The following is an 18,175-nucleotide window of genomic DNA, read 5'->3' as shown; positions in this document are numbered from 1 at the left end:
AGCTGTTGACTGTAAATGCATTATTGTAAATGACAATCATTGTATAGTCTTTGTCCCCAGTGTGTTTTTATTTATTTTTTTAGGGAGCTTGCCAGACGAACCCCTGGCATAGTGACCAGGAGGAAGATTCTAGTGGAGGTTTTGTCTTGCGCTGATGTAGTATGAAATCATTCAGTCCTTTGCTGCCCTCTGAAGGTGACCAGCTAGAACTGGCAGCCACCAGGTTTGACAAGAGCTTTCACATGCTGTACCCTTAGATATGCCAGGCTTATATAATTCTTTTATGTAACCAAAGACAACGTTTTCAATTAATGGCAAAGTGGTTTTGCTCTCTGTTGCATGATGGGTACTCTTTCTTTCTTTCTTTCTTTCTTTCTTTCTTTCTTTCTTTCTTTCTGTCTTGTTTTTTGCTGTTTCTCGTCTTTTTTTTTCCCTGATGCCTGGACACAAAAATGAAGATTTATATATACTACACACACACACACGTCAGAGATTTCATTTGGGTATCATAATGCATCTGTTCTTCTGCAGGACACTCTGGAAATGGAAGTTTGGGGGTGGAGAATAAGAGAGAAAACTAGTTCTGTGGTTCCTTATTTTTACTTCAGAGATCAGATGGGGCAAGGAGCAGTGTAGAAATGGGTCCTGACACAGTAACCCTTCCAGGCATCTTAAGACATTATATGCCTTTTGTGTAGCCTGGTGGCCTGCTCAGAGTATGGTTGCCGTGACTTGGGAAAACTAGCTAAAACAGCAAAAGAATTGCTAGAACTTCAGCAAAAGACATGGACGGTCCCCCTGGTGGAAAATAATGCATGCCTTTTGTAGTAAAGCATTGCTTTCTGCTGGATTAAGTATGTTTTATCCAGGCCAGACTTGGGCAGCTGAAATCAAGTTTCATTAGGTCATGCTTACAAGCAACAGTGAGGGACATCTCCTTCCATCACATAAAAACCTTTTTGGCCTCTGTTTCCAGAGAGTAAGCAAAAAGAACATGGACTGCACTTGTGCCCCTGTGTGTGCTTCATTGGCTTCTGCTCCTTTTCATGAGGGTTACCTTAGTTTGACACATGCCACAGGGCAGCCAGTTTTCTGCCTGAGGGCTACAAGTGACTACTGCTTCCTGGCAGTAATTTTGCAAAGTAAAGACCGTGCTTGAAACTTTAGTGAACACGGGGGTGGCATTTGTTTGGGCTTAAAGAACAGAGCTAGGCCTCAGGGGAGCAAGCTCTTCTCCCTTCTCCAGCAGAGAGTCATACTGCAACTATGGGAAAGTCTGTGCGTCAACCTTCCCACCTATAAAATGAAGAGGGTAATGCTTAGCCACGTGTGGTGTTTCGAGGCTTACTTCTCAATGTTGGTGGAGCACTTTATGGTCCTGGATGGAAGCTGTTATAGAAATACAATGTAGTATCTTTAGTAATTAAGGGCTCTGTTGGTTCATGGAAGATACCGGAAGCCAGCCTGCAGGCAGCATCATTGGTGATTTCAGGCTTAAAATTTTGTCAAATGACCAGGTACAGTTAACCCTTGTATATCTACATTGCCCAGTGGCAGTGCTCTTATCTTATTCCCGTGTACTCTTCCTCACAATGTAAGGCTTTGCTTTCCCTGCCTCTTAAACTAGGCCATGCTTATTTGTTTTCCAGACCAATTTATTACGGCTCTGTATAGCTGTCTGCTCAGAATGATACAGCCGTGGTTAATATTTGTCACATGGAGCTTGGACTGTCTAAACCACTGGGATTGGTTATATTTATGTCATTTGTAGGGGCAGAATGGGGAGTTTCTTACTTGTCCTATATGCTGTAATGTGGTCTCAGGGCCATTGCATCAGAGTATAAACAGGGAGTTGCTTGTTTCCCAACAAGAGGCATGGAGGAGAGTCCTCTTCTGCTCCCTCCTTGGGGGCAGGGGGGTGTTAGTGGGGAGAAGAGAAGAGGGTTTTTTTTTTTTAAGCAAGTTATCTTTAACAGATTCTAAAAATGCCTTTTCCCAACTATGCCGTCAGCTTCTTCAAAGGTCTCTTTGTTTGTTTTCAGGAAGAAACCCAAGACAGCTGAAAACCAGAAGGCGTCTGAGGAGAATGAGATTACTCAGACGGGTGCATGCAGAGCCAAGCCAGGCCTTCCCTGCCTGAACCTTGAAGCTGCTCTGCCTCTGAGCCCAGCCCTCATCCACTCATCACATTCACCAACCAACCTGCACGCACACACAGGGTCATCTGATTGTGAGTACACTGATGTACCGGGGGGGGTTGCTGCGAGTTGTAGACACACTCTTCTATGCTGGAGACCAGCTTTTATATTTGTTTCCATAGTGTCACACCAACAAGGCCTCCTCCATATATGCCTCCTTCCCCCTCATTCCCCCTTTTTTTGTTTTTGGTTTGCATAGGGTCATAATAATTCAGTTTGAGAAAGCTGAAAGAGCAGTGTGGGTCAAATTGTAGTGCTAATCCTAATTTTTGTGAAGCAATGCATGCATTCCCTCTCCCCTGGGCCACAAGCTCTCTCTGTACCTAGTTAGTGCTGGGGTTCCTGCCCTCCAAGTCATCATGCTGTTCTTCATCCCAGTGAGTCTTCTGCCTGTGATCCTCACCCCAGCCCAGAAGGCACTTAGGGACTGCAGATTTCTAGCTGAACCTAGGATTCGATAGGACTGCAGACATGGCAAGAAGGTGGTGTTCTGGAAAGCAGGGTGGGCTGGACCTGTTGGGGGTACAGAAGACTTTGAGGGACCAACGCAGTTATATTGACATGTTTTCAGGGTATTTAGGGTTAGCTGAAGCAGGTTGTTTGGCTTTCTTCTTTTCCATGTCATCAGATTGTGGGGAGCAGAGCAGGGGGATGAGAAAAGAAATTGGAAATTGAAATTGGATTGTGAAAAGTGAGGTCTTCAAAACATTGAATTGTTATAGTGACTCCTATCAAGAACCTTTTGAGCAGAGGTACATGGGATGAGTCCATCCCTCACATTCATCAGTTTTTAGGGGATCTAATTTGCTTATTCTGAAATGGTTTGAAAAGGCTGAAAAATTTACTGGTGGGGGAGAAAGAAAGATGAAAAATGAGCCCAAGTGTTTCAAGATCTCAGAAGCCAACCAGACTTTGTAGGGGCCAATTAAAATAAAATCAGATTAAAAAATGTATATCATTTTCTTTTTTCTAATTTAAAAGCCCTGCCTCAGGGTGACACTTAGAAGCAGCTGGGTTATTGGGATCATTGCTATCAAGATCATTTTAGCTGCAATTCTTGCCAGCTTCTGACTTCACTCATTATGAGCCTTTTCTTGAGATCTTGATTCTAGTGGGACAGATAAGATAACGTTGGGAGGCTTTCCTAAACCTGGTCCAGTGAGCTAGGAAAGAAAGAGAGGTGTGAGGCACTGGGGAGGGAGGTAGCCTGTGGTTCTTCTCCAGAAAGATTCCCTTCGAATTGAAATACCCAATCTCTGGATAGGACCAGGAATTCAGATTTGGATGTTTTTAATGTTTTCTCAAAGTCAAAAGCTGGTAAAAAGGCTTAAAAATGAGCAAGGCAAGAACAACAAAAAAGAAAGAAAGAAAGAATCCTTATTTTTAAACAAAGAATCTATTTATCCTATTCATGAAGATGAAAGACTTCATTAGCAAATGGGGCTGGAAACCTCACACTGATATTTTCTGACAGATGGAAAACCATGAAAGCAGCCTTAGCACTGAGGCCAGCAGGGGCTGAATGGCTCATTCAGCCACCTGAACTACATTTGGAGGTGGTCAAGGGCAGAGGTGAGGCCCATTGACAGTGGGTAGTGTGTGAACGAGATATGCCCTGTTGCTGTTCACACTGTACTTATTTTATAGACAAGAAGGGGATTTAAGTTTCCAAGGTAGTCAATATGAAGGTCAACAGCACTAAATTCACTAGCACAGCATTAAATGAAAACCCTTAAAATCTAGATCAGTCCCCTCTTTCACACCAGATTTGTTCTTCAGCAAGATGTGACTTAACTGTCCTGATCCACCTGCCTGTGCTGGACACTGTTGCAATCCACCCAGGAGTTTTAAGTCAAGTCTGTACTGCCTCCCTACAAAGGTTAGGACTTTCCACTGAGAGGCAAATCCCTACTCACTCACGCTTCACACACACCCAAGGCTGGCAGCCCTGGAGTCAGCAGGGTATAAACAGAACCTCAATGACCTCAGTGTCATTTGGTGTCCTGTGAAGTTTGTGGAAGTTTAGAGTAACTCTCTAACTTGCAGGACTGAACCAGCAGGCCTGATCCAATGATCACTGACATCAGTGGAAAAATTTGTACTGGCATCAGTGGACCTTAATGAAGTTATATATGTTCAGAGCACCCTACAAATAGTTAATCCTCCTCACACTTCTTTAGGAGAAATGAAACATTTTTGCAGCTGCAGAAAATAAGGTGAAGAGGTAACATGATTTGCTTGAGACCCCAGAGAATGGGTGGCAAAATCAGGAATAGTATTCAGGAGTACTTTTCTGCTGGAATCTCTGCTAGCATAACATCTTAGGCCTTAGTAGAATAAAATCAACCAAGAATTTGACCTACTGAATTTTACCTGGCACATGATTTAAGACTCCTGGGTGTGATTAAAAAAAAACATCAGTACTTATATGGTGATGGTTCTGCCACTGACAACCTAGGAATATGAACCTTATCCTTCTATATCCAGGCTTTTCAACAGGTTCACTGCTGACATCACAATAGGCTTGTGATGTTGTTTGTCAAGTACTGTAGAGGAAAATGAAAAGGAACTGCATTTTAATTATGAAATGAAATAATGTGTAAATTAAGTTCAAAATTAATATGGCAGGTAGCAAATGACCTACAGCAGAAAGTGACGGACTAGTACTCAGAAGACCTGGGTTCTTTTCCAGGGTCTGCAACACTGCAACTGACAACTGTGGGCAAGTTGTGTTGCCTCCCCTGTAAAATGGAGGTAATATAAGCTGAGCAAACTTATTTCCAGGCAAGAAACATGTAGTTGTTGTGGGACCAACACTATTTACAACTTTCAACAACCAAAAAAAAAAAAGCAGAAACATCTAAATTTTTAGTCTTGACATTTTCCAAGGAAAAATGTTTCAACTGAAACAATGTTTTCTTTTTAAAATTATTCAATATTATACATATATAGACATAATTTTCTACATGCATACATACATAAAGCATCAGTTGAAACATATTGTTCAGAAAATATCAAGACAAATTACACATGCATATATATATTTATGTATACACCCACACAAACACATATATACTAGATGTAAACTAGATTAGTTTTAAAAAGAAAATATTTCATCTTGTATCTCTCATAAAATATGTGTATGTCATATAGCGAGAGTATAAAAAGCAGTGTGTAAGAGCTAGATGATGTGATGATCACCCTCACCACCATTATTTTTGTATGTTATACATGTCTGTCACATTATATTCTCTTATTGTTCCCTGACACATTACAATTAGTGTGCAATTAACTGATTAATTTAGGTCAATTTAGACATACTACACATGCAAAGTAATTATTGTACAATAAAAATGGCCAACCAAGCACAAAAATGGCCAACCATCTACAAAGATGTTGCTTAAAAATTGTAGAACATTTTTATAGCTGGTTTCTTTCAAGCTTTAATTTGAAGGTGTGGCATGTCATACAAAAGGTGATAGCATTTAGCCACATCTTCTAGCACACCAGAATAGACTGTTCCCCGACCCCTCTCCACAAGGAGGCTTTCATGGTATCTGTGATTTGCACTGAACTCTGCTGCTTCAGGGTGTCTCAGCAGAAAGTATCATGACTTGCCACCTCTCCTTTGAACTAGACTTGAAAGCTGCTTCTTTAAGGCGACGTTAGCACCTCTTCCCAGTAGAAAAGCGTGAGACAAGAAACATAACATGCTGTACTTACATCATTATAATTTGAGAGTGGGAGGGACTTTACTTGGAAAGCTACCAGTGGGGACAAGATGCAGATGAAAGCACCTGTTAAAGTATTCTAGGAGAGTTTGAGCCCCATTGTTCCTGCCTCCTGCCCGCTTTTTACACTGGTCTCCCTTGCTCTACACAAGGACTAAAGGAGTGGTTCCTTCACCGAGCGGGAGCTCAGAATTCACTTCTCATTACAGCATTGCTGAAGGTGGGACGGGGACTGACAACTCTTTCCAGCAGCATGCCAGCTTCTACTGCCAGCACGTGCTGGCAGAGCAAGATCCCAGGGCACTTTTTTTCCCTCTGGATAAGTTGCCTTGTGAATGTGAAGCAGGTCACATAGCTTCACAGTTTGAGCGACATTATCTGTTGTTTGATGGAAATACAGTTTGCCAGGGACCATAGTGGAAGACCTGTTTGCAGTGCAGGTGTGTAAGGGCCAAGGTATAAATTAAGGATATTTAGCTTCATACCATCTTATGCTTGCCCCATATCTCCTTACACAATAGAGATGAAAACTGCTAGAAATGTGCAGAAACGTTCTTAGTTTGGGGATAGAAGACTTGGAGTCAATCTGTTCTTCCAACTCTTTTTAAACTCCACAAAACTCCCAATTAATTTGGCCACATCCTCTCTAAAGTTACTGAGACTCACCAGGCACAGTCTCTGTCAAAACAGAAAAACATTGGCACAGCTTTAGAACTGGTTGACTTAAGGGATTAGTAATAGTTTCCAAGAGCCATTTACTCATATGAATCCTGCCTAGGTTAGTAATGACTGAAGAATGTTACTATCAGGAAGTTGGTTGTCTTCTCTTTGGAAAAGAGGAGACCTCAAAGTGATCAAATAGAAATGAATAAAATGAAGAGCCCTGTTCAAAATTACTCATTTAGGGCAAACCTCCCATTGGTAGTCAGTGGAACTTTAACCTGAACAAGGATAGTAAAGCTTGTTCCTGAGAAAAAGACTAAGAAAAGCTTATTCAAACTGATAAAGAGTTCAAACAGTCATGAAACAATCTAAAAATATTGCTAAGCTATGATTGAAACGGACATTTTGGCAGGACTGTTTAATGCAGTGACTAATAAATATCAAACAAGTTAAAGTGAAAGGTGTTTGAAGCCTTAGAAAAATCTACCAGGAGCCTGATACAGCAGATTATAAGAGTCTTCATTTATTTTACATATATTTGAATAAAGACTTGTTTTTAGAGAAAATCATGGAGAGGGGACGGATTTCAAATCTACATTGACCATTTTTCCAAGTGCAGTCATTTGTATATGCCAGAAACTGTGCCACTTCTGTATGGCAATAACTATTTACAAAGTTACTTTCCTCATTACTATATGGGTGTTCTTTATGGGTTCTTGCAGGCATTAAAAAAAAAATCCCCAGCTCTTTACTTTAAACTCAGTGTGTTCCTGCACTGAGTCCTGTGCATGCCCAAAAGAGACAGTGTGTTACTTCAACCCAGATGTAAAGATCAAGCGCTTTAGAGGGGCTTTTCTGGTGCTTTTATCTAATAGCAAATTAAATCAGCTTTAGTTAAAAGTGCCAAAAAAGCCCTGTTGAAGCACCTAATCTTTACAAACACTGAAGATCCAGATTGAAGTAATGTGCTGCTGCTTCCAGTAAAGCACATTTTTTTAAATGTCCCTGAGCATCCTTTATGACTCGGCTCAAAATAAATTTGTTAAATGTAGACAGTAAATACCCCTTGACAGCCAGCTGCACCTCGACTTTGACACTTCAGCAATTCTTTGCCCATCGAGAGTGCTGAAGGAAGGTGCTGAAGGAAGGAGCTAGCAAAGAATTTGGGCACAGAAGTGTATTATACATTGCTTTCTAAAGGCCTCACCCTGTAAGATGGTGAGTGCCTCCACTCCTGAGTGATGCTGCATTCTATCACCCCAGTGAAGTCACAGCAGATTCTTTGCCTTAAAGATTAAATCCTAAATATTGTGATTCTTGAGCTTAGACATATTTCCACAAGAATGAATACCTGAAGCAGAACCCTACAGCCTCTGACAATAATTGTCTTCTGCCTTGGGATAGGTTGGCTTAAAACAGTACAGATAAATGCCTTTGAAATAGCCAGTGAAATGGAGAGGTAGTTTCAGAAGTACCTGGAGCATGGTCCATGTAATAATCAGCACCTGGGGTCCACTTGGAATTATGCTAGACTCATCACCAACTACTTGACTGTACCATGTGGATGCTGCTACATACACAAAAGCAAGGTAGTTTTGGGGTGGAAACTGAACACCCAAGGCAATAGCCTTCAGTGAAAATATGGCTCCATTTGTTCAAGAAAGGTTACAAGGAGGTAAATGAGGTGTTGTCAAAAATGCCAGTTAAAACTTCCTATAAATTTTCCTGATCATTCAACAGGATGGCTAGATAAGACTGGTAGCAACCTAGTCTTAAAGTTCTTCCTTTACTTTCCCCACAGGCAAAACTCCCATTGACTTTGCTGAGATTGTAGAATGAATAAGAACTTCAGGACTTGGCCCCCTATAAATAGGTTGGGCTTTAGAGACCACTTAATGCAGGAGCTGTTTGGAAGTCATCTGTAACTGTATAGACCTGTGTTTTGGGAGTGCCAAAAGATAAGAATATTTTGGCAGAAAAATTCACAAATGCTCAAAGATACAATCAAACAAAAACTTCATTCAGACTCTGATGTATGTATCTTAGCAGATGTGTCCAAACTCAAAGAAATCCCACGGGAACAGTGCAACTGAATCTCTTTGTGTCTACGGATAGTTAGAAGAGTTATTCTTAGACACTGTAGGACAAAGATGGTCCATCTGTGAAAGAACGTGTTCCAGACAGGGGAAAGACGACATTTTAGCAAAGAGTATCTATAGGACTGAGCAATAGTTTGGATGATTATTGGAAAAACTGGTAGAGAAGTGGTTGTGATTTTCAGAAGATACAGAACCCATAAAATGGGGGCTGCTCTGAAATAGACTCCAACGCTGAGTATAATCAGGAAAATAAAATAAACACAATAAAAAGGAACATTTGTTTGGTAAAGGAGAGAGAGAAAGATAGAAAGTAATAGAGCCTATATATATGTATTAACTAGGGTCAAACAGGTAACTTAAATATTGAATAGAATACTATTTAGTGATGAGCCCAGTGAGCCTGAATATCGTATCTACCCAGATCCAACTTGGGGCTTGACAGCTTTGACAAATAAGACAAGAACTTTGAATCAGAGGCAATTTTTGTTTTCCTCTTCTTGAAACTTGGCTTTTCTATTTTTGATCACTAGTTTAATTTTAAGATCTTCAGGGCCTTAAAGGAGGAAAGGAAAGAGGGTGTAATGTACCCTGCAGGTTTACTGTATTTCACAGACAACTGAGGAAGGCAAATGAGGACTTTCATTTTCTTGAGCAGTCAATACAGGTCGTCTTTGTGACTTAGTGGGGCTGCTTTTTGCCTAGAGTGACTTCTGTGGCACTTCCAAGCTAAAAATTAGTGGGACTTTGTCATTTATTTATTTTTGTCTTAATTTTCAAAGGAGATGTTGTGGTAGGATGAAAATGGATGTGTAGCCTCCTACTGTCACCTCTCTGCAGCCTGGGTCTTCATTGCTGGCCTAGATTGAAGTAATGTGCTGCTGCTTCTAGTAAAGTGCATTGGGGTTTTTTTTAACATTTGCAAGCAGCTTTTATATCTCAGATCAAAAGAAATTTGTTAAATATAGACAGTAAATATAGACAGCACATAGGTGTGCCACTGCTAGTTGTCCCTGGGGAAATGCCCCTGCACGTGTGCTCTGGCATGCAGCAAATTGCCTTGGGTGGGGTAGGGATGCTGACCCCAGCAGCTTTACCTGGGTCCTGGGGGCCTCCCAGGGCTGCAGCAATGGTGATCCGGGTGTGCGGAGCCTGGACAGCAGTTGGAGTGTGTCTCTGGCTGGCCAGGCTCTGGTTTCAGGCAGTGCACACTACTGCCATGTGTACCGCACTGCTTTTTTTCTCTGCATGGTTTTTAGATACCAGAATTTCCTGGTATCTAATTTTGCCTCTGTGCTGCAAATATGAAGCATGGAGAACCTATTCACATGTGCCATGTGTGTTTTGTGATACCTCAAAGCTTTTGAGGTGCTGCAAAGCTCATGTTCCCGCTTGTGGGGATGCAGCTGAGGAGTATCTGGAAAAAGTCCTGTTGACTTTAGTTGCAGAGATAGGTCGCATGTTCACAGTGAATGTTATCTCATCTATATTTCTTTTACCCCATGTAAGAAACGGTATTTCAGTTACATATATAATGAGAAAATTTTCAAAAGCACATATGTGGCTTAGGTACTTAAGTTTCATGGACTTTTAAGTCACTGACACTTTGGTCCATAAGTCACACAGATGTTTTTAAAATTGTTCGTGGTGATTTTAATCGCTTATTCCTTTGTTTAGTGACCTTAATGTTAATTTGGCACACTGTTGTCAGATGACATGGTGTCTGGAGTTTTTATTTAAGTCCCAACGTGTGGAATCAAGAGATTACATAAGAAACTCAGCTTTCATTTCCAAAGGTCAAGAAAACTTCTAGGCTGCATGACTGGGGAGAAAAGTTTGAAAATATGTATTTATTCTATCTTATATATTGAAAAACCAGAAAGCAACTAAGCAATGTTACAAATTTATTATTATGCATGTTTGATAATATTATTTATATTTTTATATCATGATTTTTGAGCTATTCTCATGATTTTTGATTGTTTTGGGCTTTATGAATCATAAAATAATCCCTTACATATGTTTTAAGTACCCCCTGGCATTTTTTAGACATTTTCCTGATTCCAAATTCATTGGTCTCTCTCATTCTCAAGTCACCCATTAGGAGCATTAGTGTCTACACGCAGCCTTATACTTAAAATTGTAGGTCTGCCTATAATCCCTCCATTACATAATTGCATTAGCGCCTGAGCTACCTCGTTCATAGTTTCTTGATGACTACCATCCAGTTCAGAGTATTTATTATCATTTAATTCCTTAAGAATTTCTACCACCTCCTCTTCTGATAATATTTTCCTGGACAGGGCCTTCATACCTTAAGATAGCTTTCCTTTCTCCATCACTCTTCAGGCTGAAAACTGAAGCAAAGAAATCACTTAGACTGTGCAGTTTCTATAACCTCTTTGATTACCTTACTGCTTTTATGCACTGTTGGTCTAGCAAACCCACTGAGTCTGCTGCTTGTCTATTTAATATATCTATCCATATAATCTTAGGTATTCCTTAGGCCGCAGTCATGGCCCTGTGAGCTTCCTTTTTCTAACATACTTAAATTATTTCTTATAACAGTACTTTACTTTATACCTTTAGCTGTTTTTCTTTAAATTTCCTCCTCACACTTTAATCTCCATTTTACATCTTGCCAGCTACAGTTTATGCTCTGTTCTATTAGCATCACTTGGGCAAGATTTCCATGTTAGGAAGGATACATTTTCAGCCTTAATAAACTCTTTTACCCTATTATTTAACCATCCTAGTGTTATTCCGCTACCCTTTTTTGTAGTTGCTGTTGTCCTGGGATATGAATATTGATTCTAATAAAGTATTGTTAAGGCCACCTCCCTGCTGATTCTATGGATTTTAATTTCTTATCTTTTCCTTTCAGGCTCTTTCTAAATAACTTCCTCCTTTTTATTTATTTTTTTTAATAATCCTCTTTTTTGAAGTTGTATGTCAGAGCTACCTCATGATATGATTCCCTGCAAGGGTGCCGAACTTAATAGTATCGTGGTCATTTCTGTTTGATGTCTTACCCGACATGTATTTGCTCAGCGGCCCACTGGGTCTTAGTCAGGTATGAAGGCTCAGCAAAAGTAGCTCTTTCCCAGGATGCTCTAGACAAGCTGCTTCAGGCAGCAATCGCTTAAGGTGGGATTCCCAGGCTTTAGCAGGGGGAGACAGTTGTGCTCCCTTCCTGCCATGTGTTGTTAAGGCTTTGTACATCTGCTAGGTCCTTTCTGGCCAGTCCTTTGCTCTCCCTTGGGAAACATTGATTTAAGGAATGAAGGGCTGATTGCCCCAAACCATTTCTAATTATGAACTCAACCAGTTTTAGTAACTAAGTGTACCATTATTTGTCTTTCAGTAGCTTTTGGCATTTTCCTGGCCACTCATTATTATGAACTTTCTTCATTTGGACTTCCAAGGTCAGTTTGTTTTCAGTCCTCCTTCTTTTCCTTTAATAACTAGCCTTATGGTTACTATATGTTGTGTTCCAATTTAGTAAGCAGGCCAGGGCTGGGAGAGTATAGGAATGGGGAGAGGAAGAAAGGTGGCATAATTGTAATGATGGTTCAGACAAAGGAAGAGAAAGAACTCTCTTCATCCAAACCATGGTGGTAGCTAAGCTGCTAGACATGCTAAAACAGAGAATTGAGATCCTGGTCAGTACAACCCATTCATGTTTATAAAGCTTGTTGTGATCCTCTGATAGAATGACTTGAGAAGAGCATTGTATTTAGTGTGGGAACAATATATTTTGAACTAGTATGGAGGGGAACAAAAGAAGTGTGTGACTCAAGGAGGCTACCAAAACTTCTCAGTTACTTGCTGTTTCTATCAGGAGCACTGCATTCTACAAGTGTGCTATGCAGTGCTTCAACCCAACTGTTCATGCTAGATGTGGGTTGGATAGGAATCCAAATATTACTATTTGCAGAAGCATCACCAACATGTGTTTTGCACTGCCTCTTTATTTAGGTCTTCTGTGAGTGTTTGCATTGTTTAATGGAGCATTTATGAGGTCAAAATAAAATGACATATAAATTCATTACATTCAGAAACCAAACCAAAATGTCTAGATCTCTAATTAATTCATCACTGCCCATAGCTCCTTGAAACATTAAAGGAGCCTACAAGTGTAAAAGCAAATACCAAAACCCATGCATATCCTTAGTTTGTACATGGAGCTTTGTTGTGTCAAACATTGAAAAGATCTCTGCCTTCCTGGGATGCACAGTATATTCTGGATTGGTATGTGACATGTGGTTAAATGCTTCTCCTTGAAAGCTCGCAAGAGAGAAGTAGTATAAATTAAGAGTAATCTCACAACAGCTATTTTTGAGTTCTTAACCAGTGAAGACGTAAGCGTAGCAATATTGTACATCTATTAGAAATCTTGAAAAGGCTCTTTATAACGAGATGATAGGAGCGCTAACGTATAATTTATTGATGTTACCCAGATAGAGACAGACACAAAGTAGCAATTTTTGTGTGAAAAGGAGTGCAATGGAGGAAATAAAAACAAAGAGGGTGAGTTCTCCCCATAAATTCCTGGATACTCATGCAACCACATTGACTCTGGTAGGAGTATTTTGTGCTGTGATCCCAGGGAGTCTTCCTAAGGAGGTTAGAGCCAGCGTTGGACACAAAAGGCATGTCTACACATGAATTTAACATGCATAAATTTAATGTGCATCTACACATGCATGAATGTGCTTTAACTATTTGCACCTGAATTCGATACCTGCATTTGTAGGTATCAAATTTAGGCATAAGTAGCCTAAATTCACTACTTTTTATGTGCGTTAAGGGCGTGCACATGTAGACATGCACCCTTAATGTGCATTCACTTAGGCTAACGCACATTAAAACGTCATGTGCAGACACGCCCAAATAAGAGGAAAACCTAGGTATATATGAAGGGCTGCTGTTGACTAAATAATGGTCAGGATATGATTGAGGCATGAATGAAACCTGTTGTTCACTGTACTTGTATCGCCTCTTAGCACTTGTCAGTGCGTGTATATTGAAATTACAGAACTTCTTTTGTATGTTTTTCAAATATTTTATTAGAATATTAAAAATTACAATGTGTACTTGTAGTAGTGTTGAGATGACATTGTTGCCATGATAGTCCAGTAGATATGCAAGAAGCCAGAATTCCTGTGGGTCATATGTTTGATTGAACCAACTGCATGACTGGGATAGACCAAGGCAAGCTTTCAGGTATCACAGTACCGTTTCTCAGTACCTTTCCTCAGAATATGTACTTATGCCACAGGTCTGTCTACTAATACCCTCACTCCTAACAGGAGTCTACAACTGACTCTGTTTTTACTATTTAAGGTTCTTGTCCCATAAATTTCTCATTCCTGTCCCACCCACTCCCTCAAAACAAGAAAAGAATAGGTGATTTTATAAGCACACCTTTTTAGGGTGGCTGCAAATATCTAGCTGTGGGCTGAAATTGCTTCATCGTCTTCAGAAACAAAATCATGTCTTTTATTGAGCATTTACAACTTACAGTCTAGGACCATATATTGTGGTGGTAAGCAGATTCTGAACAGCCACAGTGGGACTGAGGGATGCACAGAACTCCTTTTCCTTGCCAGGCTGTGCAGAAACCATTAGCAATAGGTGCCTGTGATCCCTTGAGAAAGGACATCCTCTCTAGTGTTCTTTCCAAGAGGGTGAAGAATGGTGGGCACTTTCCTCCTTCCTCCCCCCAAAAGACTCCAGGTAAAAAAGCCACAAGCCTTGATGGCTCTCTCTCATGACATTCCTGGACAGGAGCATTCATCACAATATACAGTCTTCCTACTTAGCAATTACCTATTTGTTAACACATAAAAAAGACAAGTGGAAAGAATAACCAGACATGAACAAGATTTTCCCATGGTTCTGGACTGGATTGAGATGTTGGGTTAGGAGAGAAGCTCAGGCCCCTTTCCCAGTCCTCAACCAGGCTTTTGTATCTGCATCTCCACTCCATGTTTTTCCCATCAGCCACTTCTTCTGTAACCTTCCAGTGCCTGTCAGAAATCTCCTGCTCTCAAAGGTGTGCTGTTCTGTGGATTTCATCCCTGCTGAAAAAAACATCCAGTCCTTTCTGCCCCCTTTGTTACCAGCTCTCCCTGTGGAGGATTCTGGTTTGAATAGAACCTTCCAAACAGGTAATTATCCTAAGAGGTTTTAATCTATATTTTCCTTTAAACCAAAGCTCACAGACATTCAGACTTACCTGCTTAACCACACTCAGACTGATAAAATTTTCCTCCCATTCCCCCCTGCCGGTGGAAAACCGAGAAATTCAGACCAAATCCAAAAGTGGTCAACAGTCCAGGGGTGCATTTCCATCCAAACAGTGCTTCCGTTGAAAGCAGGTATCGATCCCTACAACCAAAAGCGGAAAGAACACCAAGAAAGGTCCCTAATTGGCTCTTTTATGGTACTTGGTTTTGGATACAATTTTTGGCTGTGGTCCAAAGTCTATTGAAAGCCTATTGAAAACATGTCTTAGGAACTTTGATAAACTTTTCATCAAGACCTTATAGAATAAAGGTAAATCCTAAGGGAAGTTTATATTTCCCTGGAAGCTTACGTGTCAGAAACAGAACTCCCAGTGCCTTCCTGGGTATAGTTGGCCCCATCTTATCTGTTCAGCCATTGTTAGGCTATCATTCCAAAAGTGCAGCAGTCTCTCTGAGTAATAGTGATTGACTCTGTAAAGGAAAATATTAGCAAGAGAAACACCCATTTTAAAGAGTCAAACAGCCTGAAACTAACCACAGTACATGAAAGAATCTTGGACCAAACTTGAACTGAATGCAAGCAGATCTAATCCCTCAGGCCTGTGTTTTTGGGAACAAGTGAACGTAGTTGAAGCAGTTTTCACTTTTGCCATTAAAATGTGCCATTATGAAAACTGTGGTAGTAGTAGCTTGATTTCTCGCATTAGGAAATGATGCCATCGTGTGGCCATTGTATTTGTCTCTTTCTAATTTTCTGGGGGCAATTTTTTTATAAACATTTTTCTTTTACTCTTTCTTTAACATACTTTGGGAGCCAGATCCTCAGCTACAGTTAAACTGGCACCATTCCAGTGAACTCAGTGAAGCTATCCTACTTTTTCCCCAGCTGAGGATTGGACCCTGGGGTCTTTGATGATATATATTGAACGCTTATCAGACTCCTTGCTGTTTTCTATCTAGCTTTCCTTCAGTCTTGGAGGTACAAATAAGCACACACTAAACAAAATGCCCAGGATTGACCATGTGTTTGCATGTCATGTTTCAACTGGAGGTGGGGATGGAGGGCGATAAAATGCAAAACAAATTGCATCTGTTTGTCAAACATGGAAATGATGAACAGGACAAACACTCTCCCTTAGCTGTGCAGCTCCCTATGAGTATGTCAGGCTTTACCCAAAGCAGTAGCAGCACAGTTGCACCCTGAGAATGCTCCTCTGAATTTCAGTGAACTGTTACAAGTGAAAGTCCCTGCTACTAAGCAGGATGCTGAGCTACATGACATCTTATCAATCTTCTGTCTTGCATCTCAAATATGTTCCTAAAATACCAAAGTCTACATATCTAAAGAGAAAATGGAAAAGCTAAATCCTCTTTCTTAAAACAGGAATAAACCTTTTAACCTAAAAATATCTGAGCATGTCATGGTACATTTAAGCCTTTGGTCACCAAGGTACAGTAAATGGGAGCTGCAACTTAATTAGTGTTTTACAGACTTAAGTAGGGTGTAGTGTCAGTGTAGTGTCAAGAGATGTGTGGAGGAACGTGGGCACTTACAGATGTACAAGCAGAAGATTTAATTTCTGCCGGCCTAGAAAAGAAACATCTAAAGGAATCAGTGGAGCTAATACTTGGTCCTTGGAACTCCAAAGCAACTTGCAGAGATTAGTTTCCGGCTTGTGCCCCCACCCCTCTCCCCCCAGGACAGGGGCAGAATCCTCTTCACATCCTGCCAGTACCTCAATAGCTGCTCCTCTAGCTCATGGGCTAAAATAGAAGGTGATATCCCCAGCACTAGCTATGTGTAACCGCTGGCAGTAGGACATTCAGATTCTGCACACTGAACCATTTTACTTCAGGAATGCCTGTCTTTAGCTTTTGCGTAGGTGTAAAATGGGTTCTTCATCACTGGACAGGTAGCAAAACTTACCTGTGCATGTCAGTTTGCTCAAGGAAGGGGTCCGCTGGTTTGGAGAAAAGTCTTATTTCATAAAATACAAGAAAAAGTTTTTAAACAAAGCTGTCAGGAGAAAGGTGGAACATCAGGGTTCAGTGCAGTTGTTGCATGTTATCTAGGGCGAATCTCTGAAAGTCTTGATCTTTAAGAATGATAAGGGGGTCAGGCTATCTTTGCCCCTTTCAGATAGTTGTAATTTTGGGACTGGGAAATCTGTGAAATGTGGCTTTCATTATGCAGTAATATTTTCTTGCATACAGTGTGTAATTGCCACATTAGTGGCCATTATGCTGGTAAAAATACAGTACTTCCTGTTAGCTGTAGACTGCTACATATTTTGATTCTAGCAACAATCTGGTAGGGTTAGGGCAACTCGTGTAGTGTCATCTGGTGTTTGTTTTGGATAGATATTGTAGAATGAGATACTGATTTTCAAGATGTTCGAGCAGATGATTAGGTGAAAACTCCAGCAAACCTTTAAAGCAACAGAAAGCAAGGGGCACGCCTGGTCAGATCTCCTGCAGAGGATACAAATGTTCCTCCCTGTTCCTGAAGCTCCCTACCAGTTTTTTCCTACACAGCCTTCTTTCAAGGAGGTCATATATCCATGAGGATCGACTTGACACAGCCCTGGCAGACCTCTCTCCTGAGCTCATTCAGAACACTGGTGAACTCAGCCATCTCCAGGATCTCTCAGAATACAAATCATTTCCTTGAGTGACAGGAAATTCTCCCACTATCTTTGGCTCAATACGTAGTGCCCTAGTATATTTCTAGTTATGTATATAAAAGCATTGGATATACTACAGTATTTACTCTAGTTTTATTTCAGTGTAACTTAGTTGAAATCAGTGGAAGGTAAAATGGGAGAAAATGCAGCCTATCTGCTATATGGAGAGGAAGGATGGCTCTGTGGTTATCATATAAGCCTGGAACCAGAAAACCTCAGTTCTATCTCTGTTCTATCATGGATATCGTGTATAACCTTGGGCAAACCACTTAGGTCCAGAGCCTGCTCTACTTACTAGATGGCACCCTGCTTGAGTCCTGAAAGAACATTAATACACAGACCCTTATGGCCGCACCCAGAGAGTGGTGGTGGATGGGTCATTTTCAACTTGGAGGGATGTGGGGTCCCCCAGGGCTTGGTCCTTGGGCCTGCACTGTTCAACATCTTCATCAGTGACTTGGACAAGGGGGTAAATAGTACCCTGTTCAAATTTGCTGATGACACTAAGATGTGGGGGGATGTGGGCATGCTAGAAGGGAGGAATAGGCTGCA

At 40.8% G+C, this 18,175-nt stretch overlaps 1 protein-coding gene across 1 annotated transcript in view; it reads left to right on the top strand.

The window, feature by feature from the left end:
- Nucleotides 1-2,046: 2,046 nt before the first annotated feature.
- ZBTB20 (zinc finger and BTB domain containing 20) overlaps nucleotides 2,047-18,175 on the top strand; it is a 49,798-nt gene continuing 33,669 nt past the window's right edge. The window contains exon 1 of the mRNA XM_019527658.1: nucleotides 2,047-2,230. The gene's annotated coding sequence lies outside the window, so the exon portion shown is untranslated. The remainder of the gene's footprint in view (nucleotides 2,231-18,175) is intronic.

This window comes from Gavialis gangeticus, unplaced genomic scaffold, assembly GCF_001723915.1.
Source record: "Gavialis gangeticus isolate Ggan-Ray unplaced genomic scaffold, GavGan_comp1, whole genome shotgun sequence".
NCBI lineage: Eukaryota > Metazoa > Chordata > Crocodylia > Gavialidae > Gavialis > Gavialis gangeticus.
Note: the sequence above shows the minus strand (reverse complement) of the source record. Positions and strands in the feature narration are given on the sequence as shown.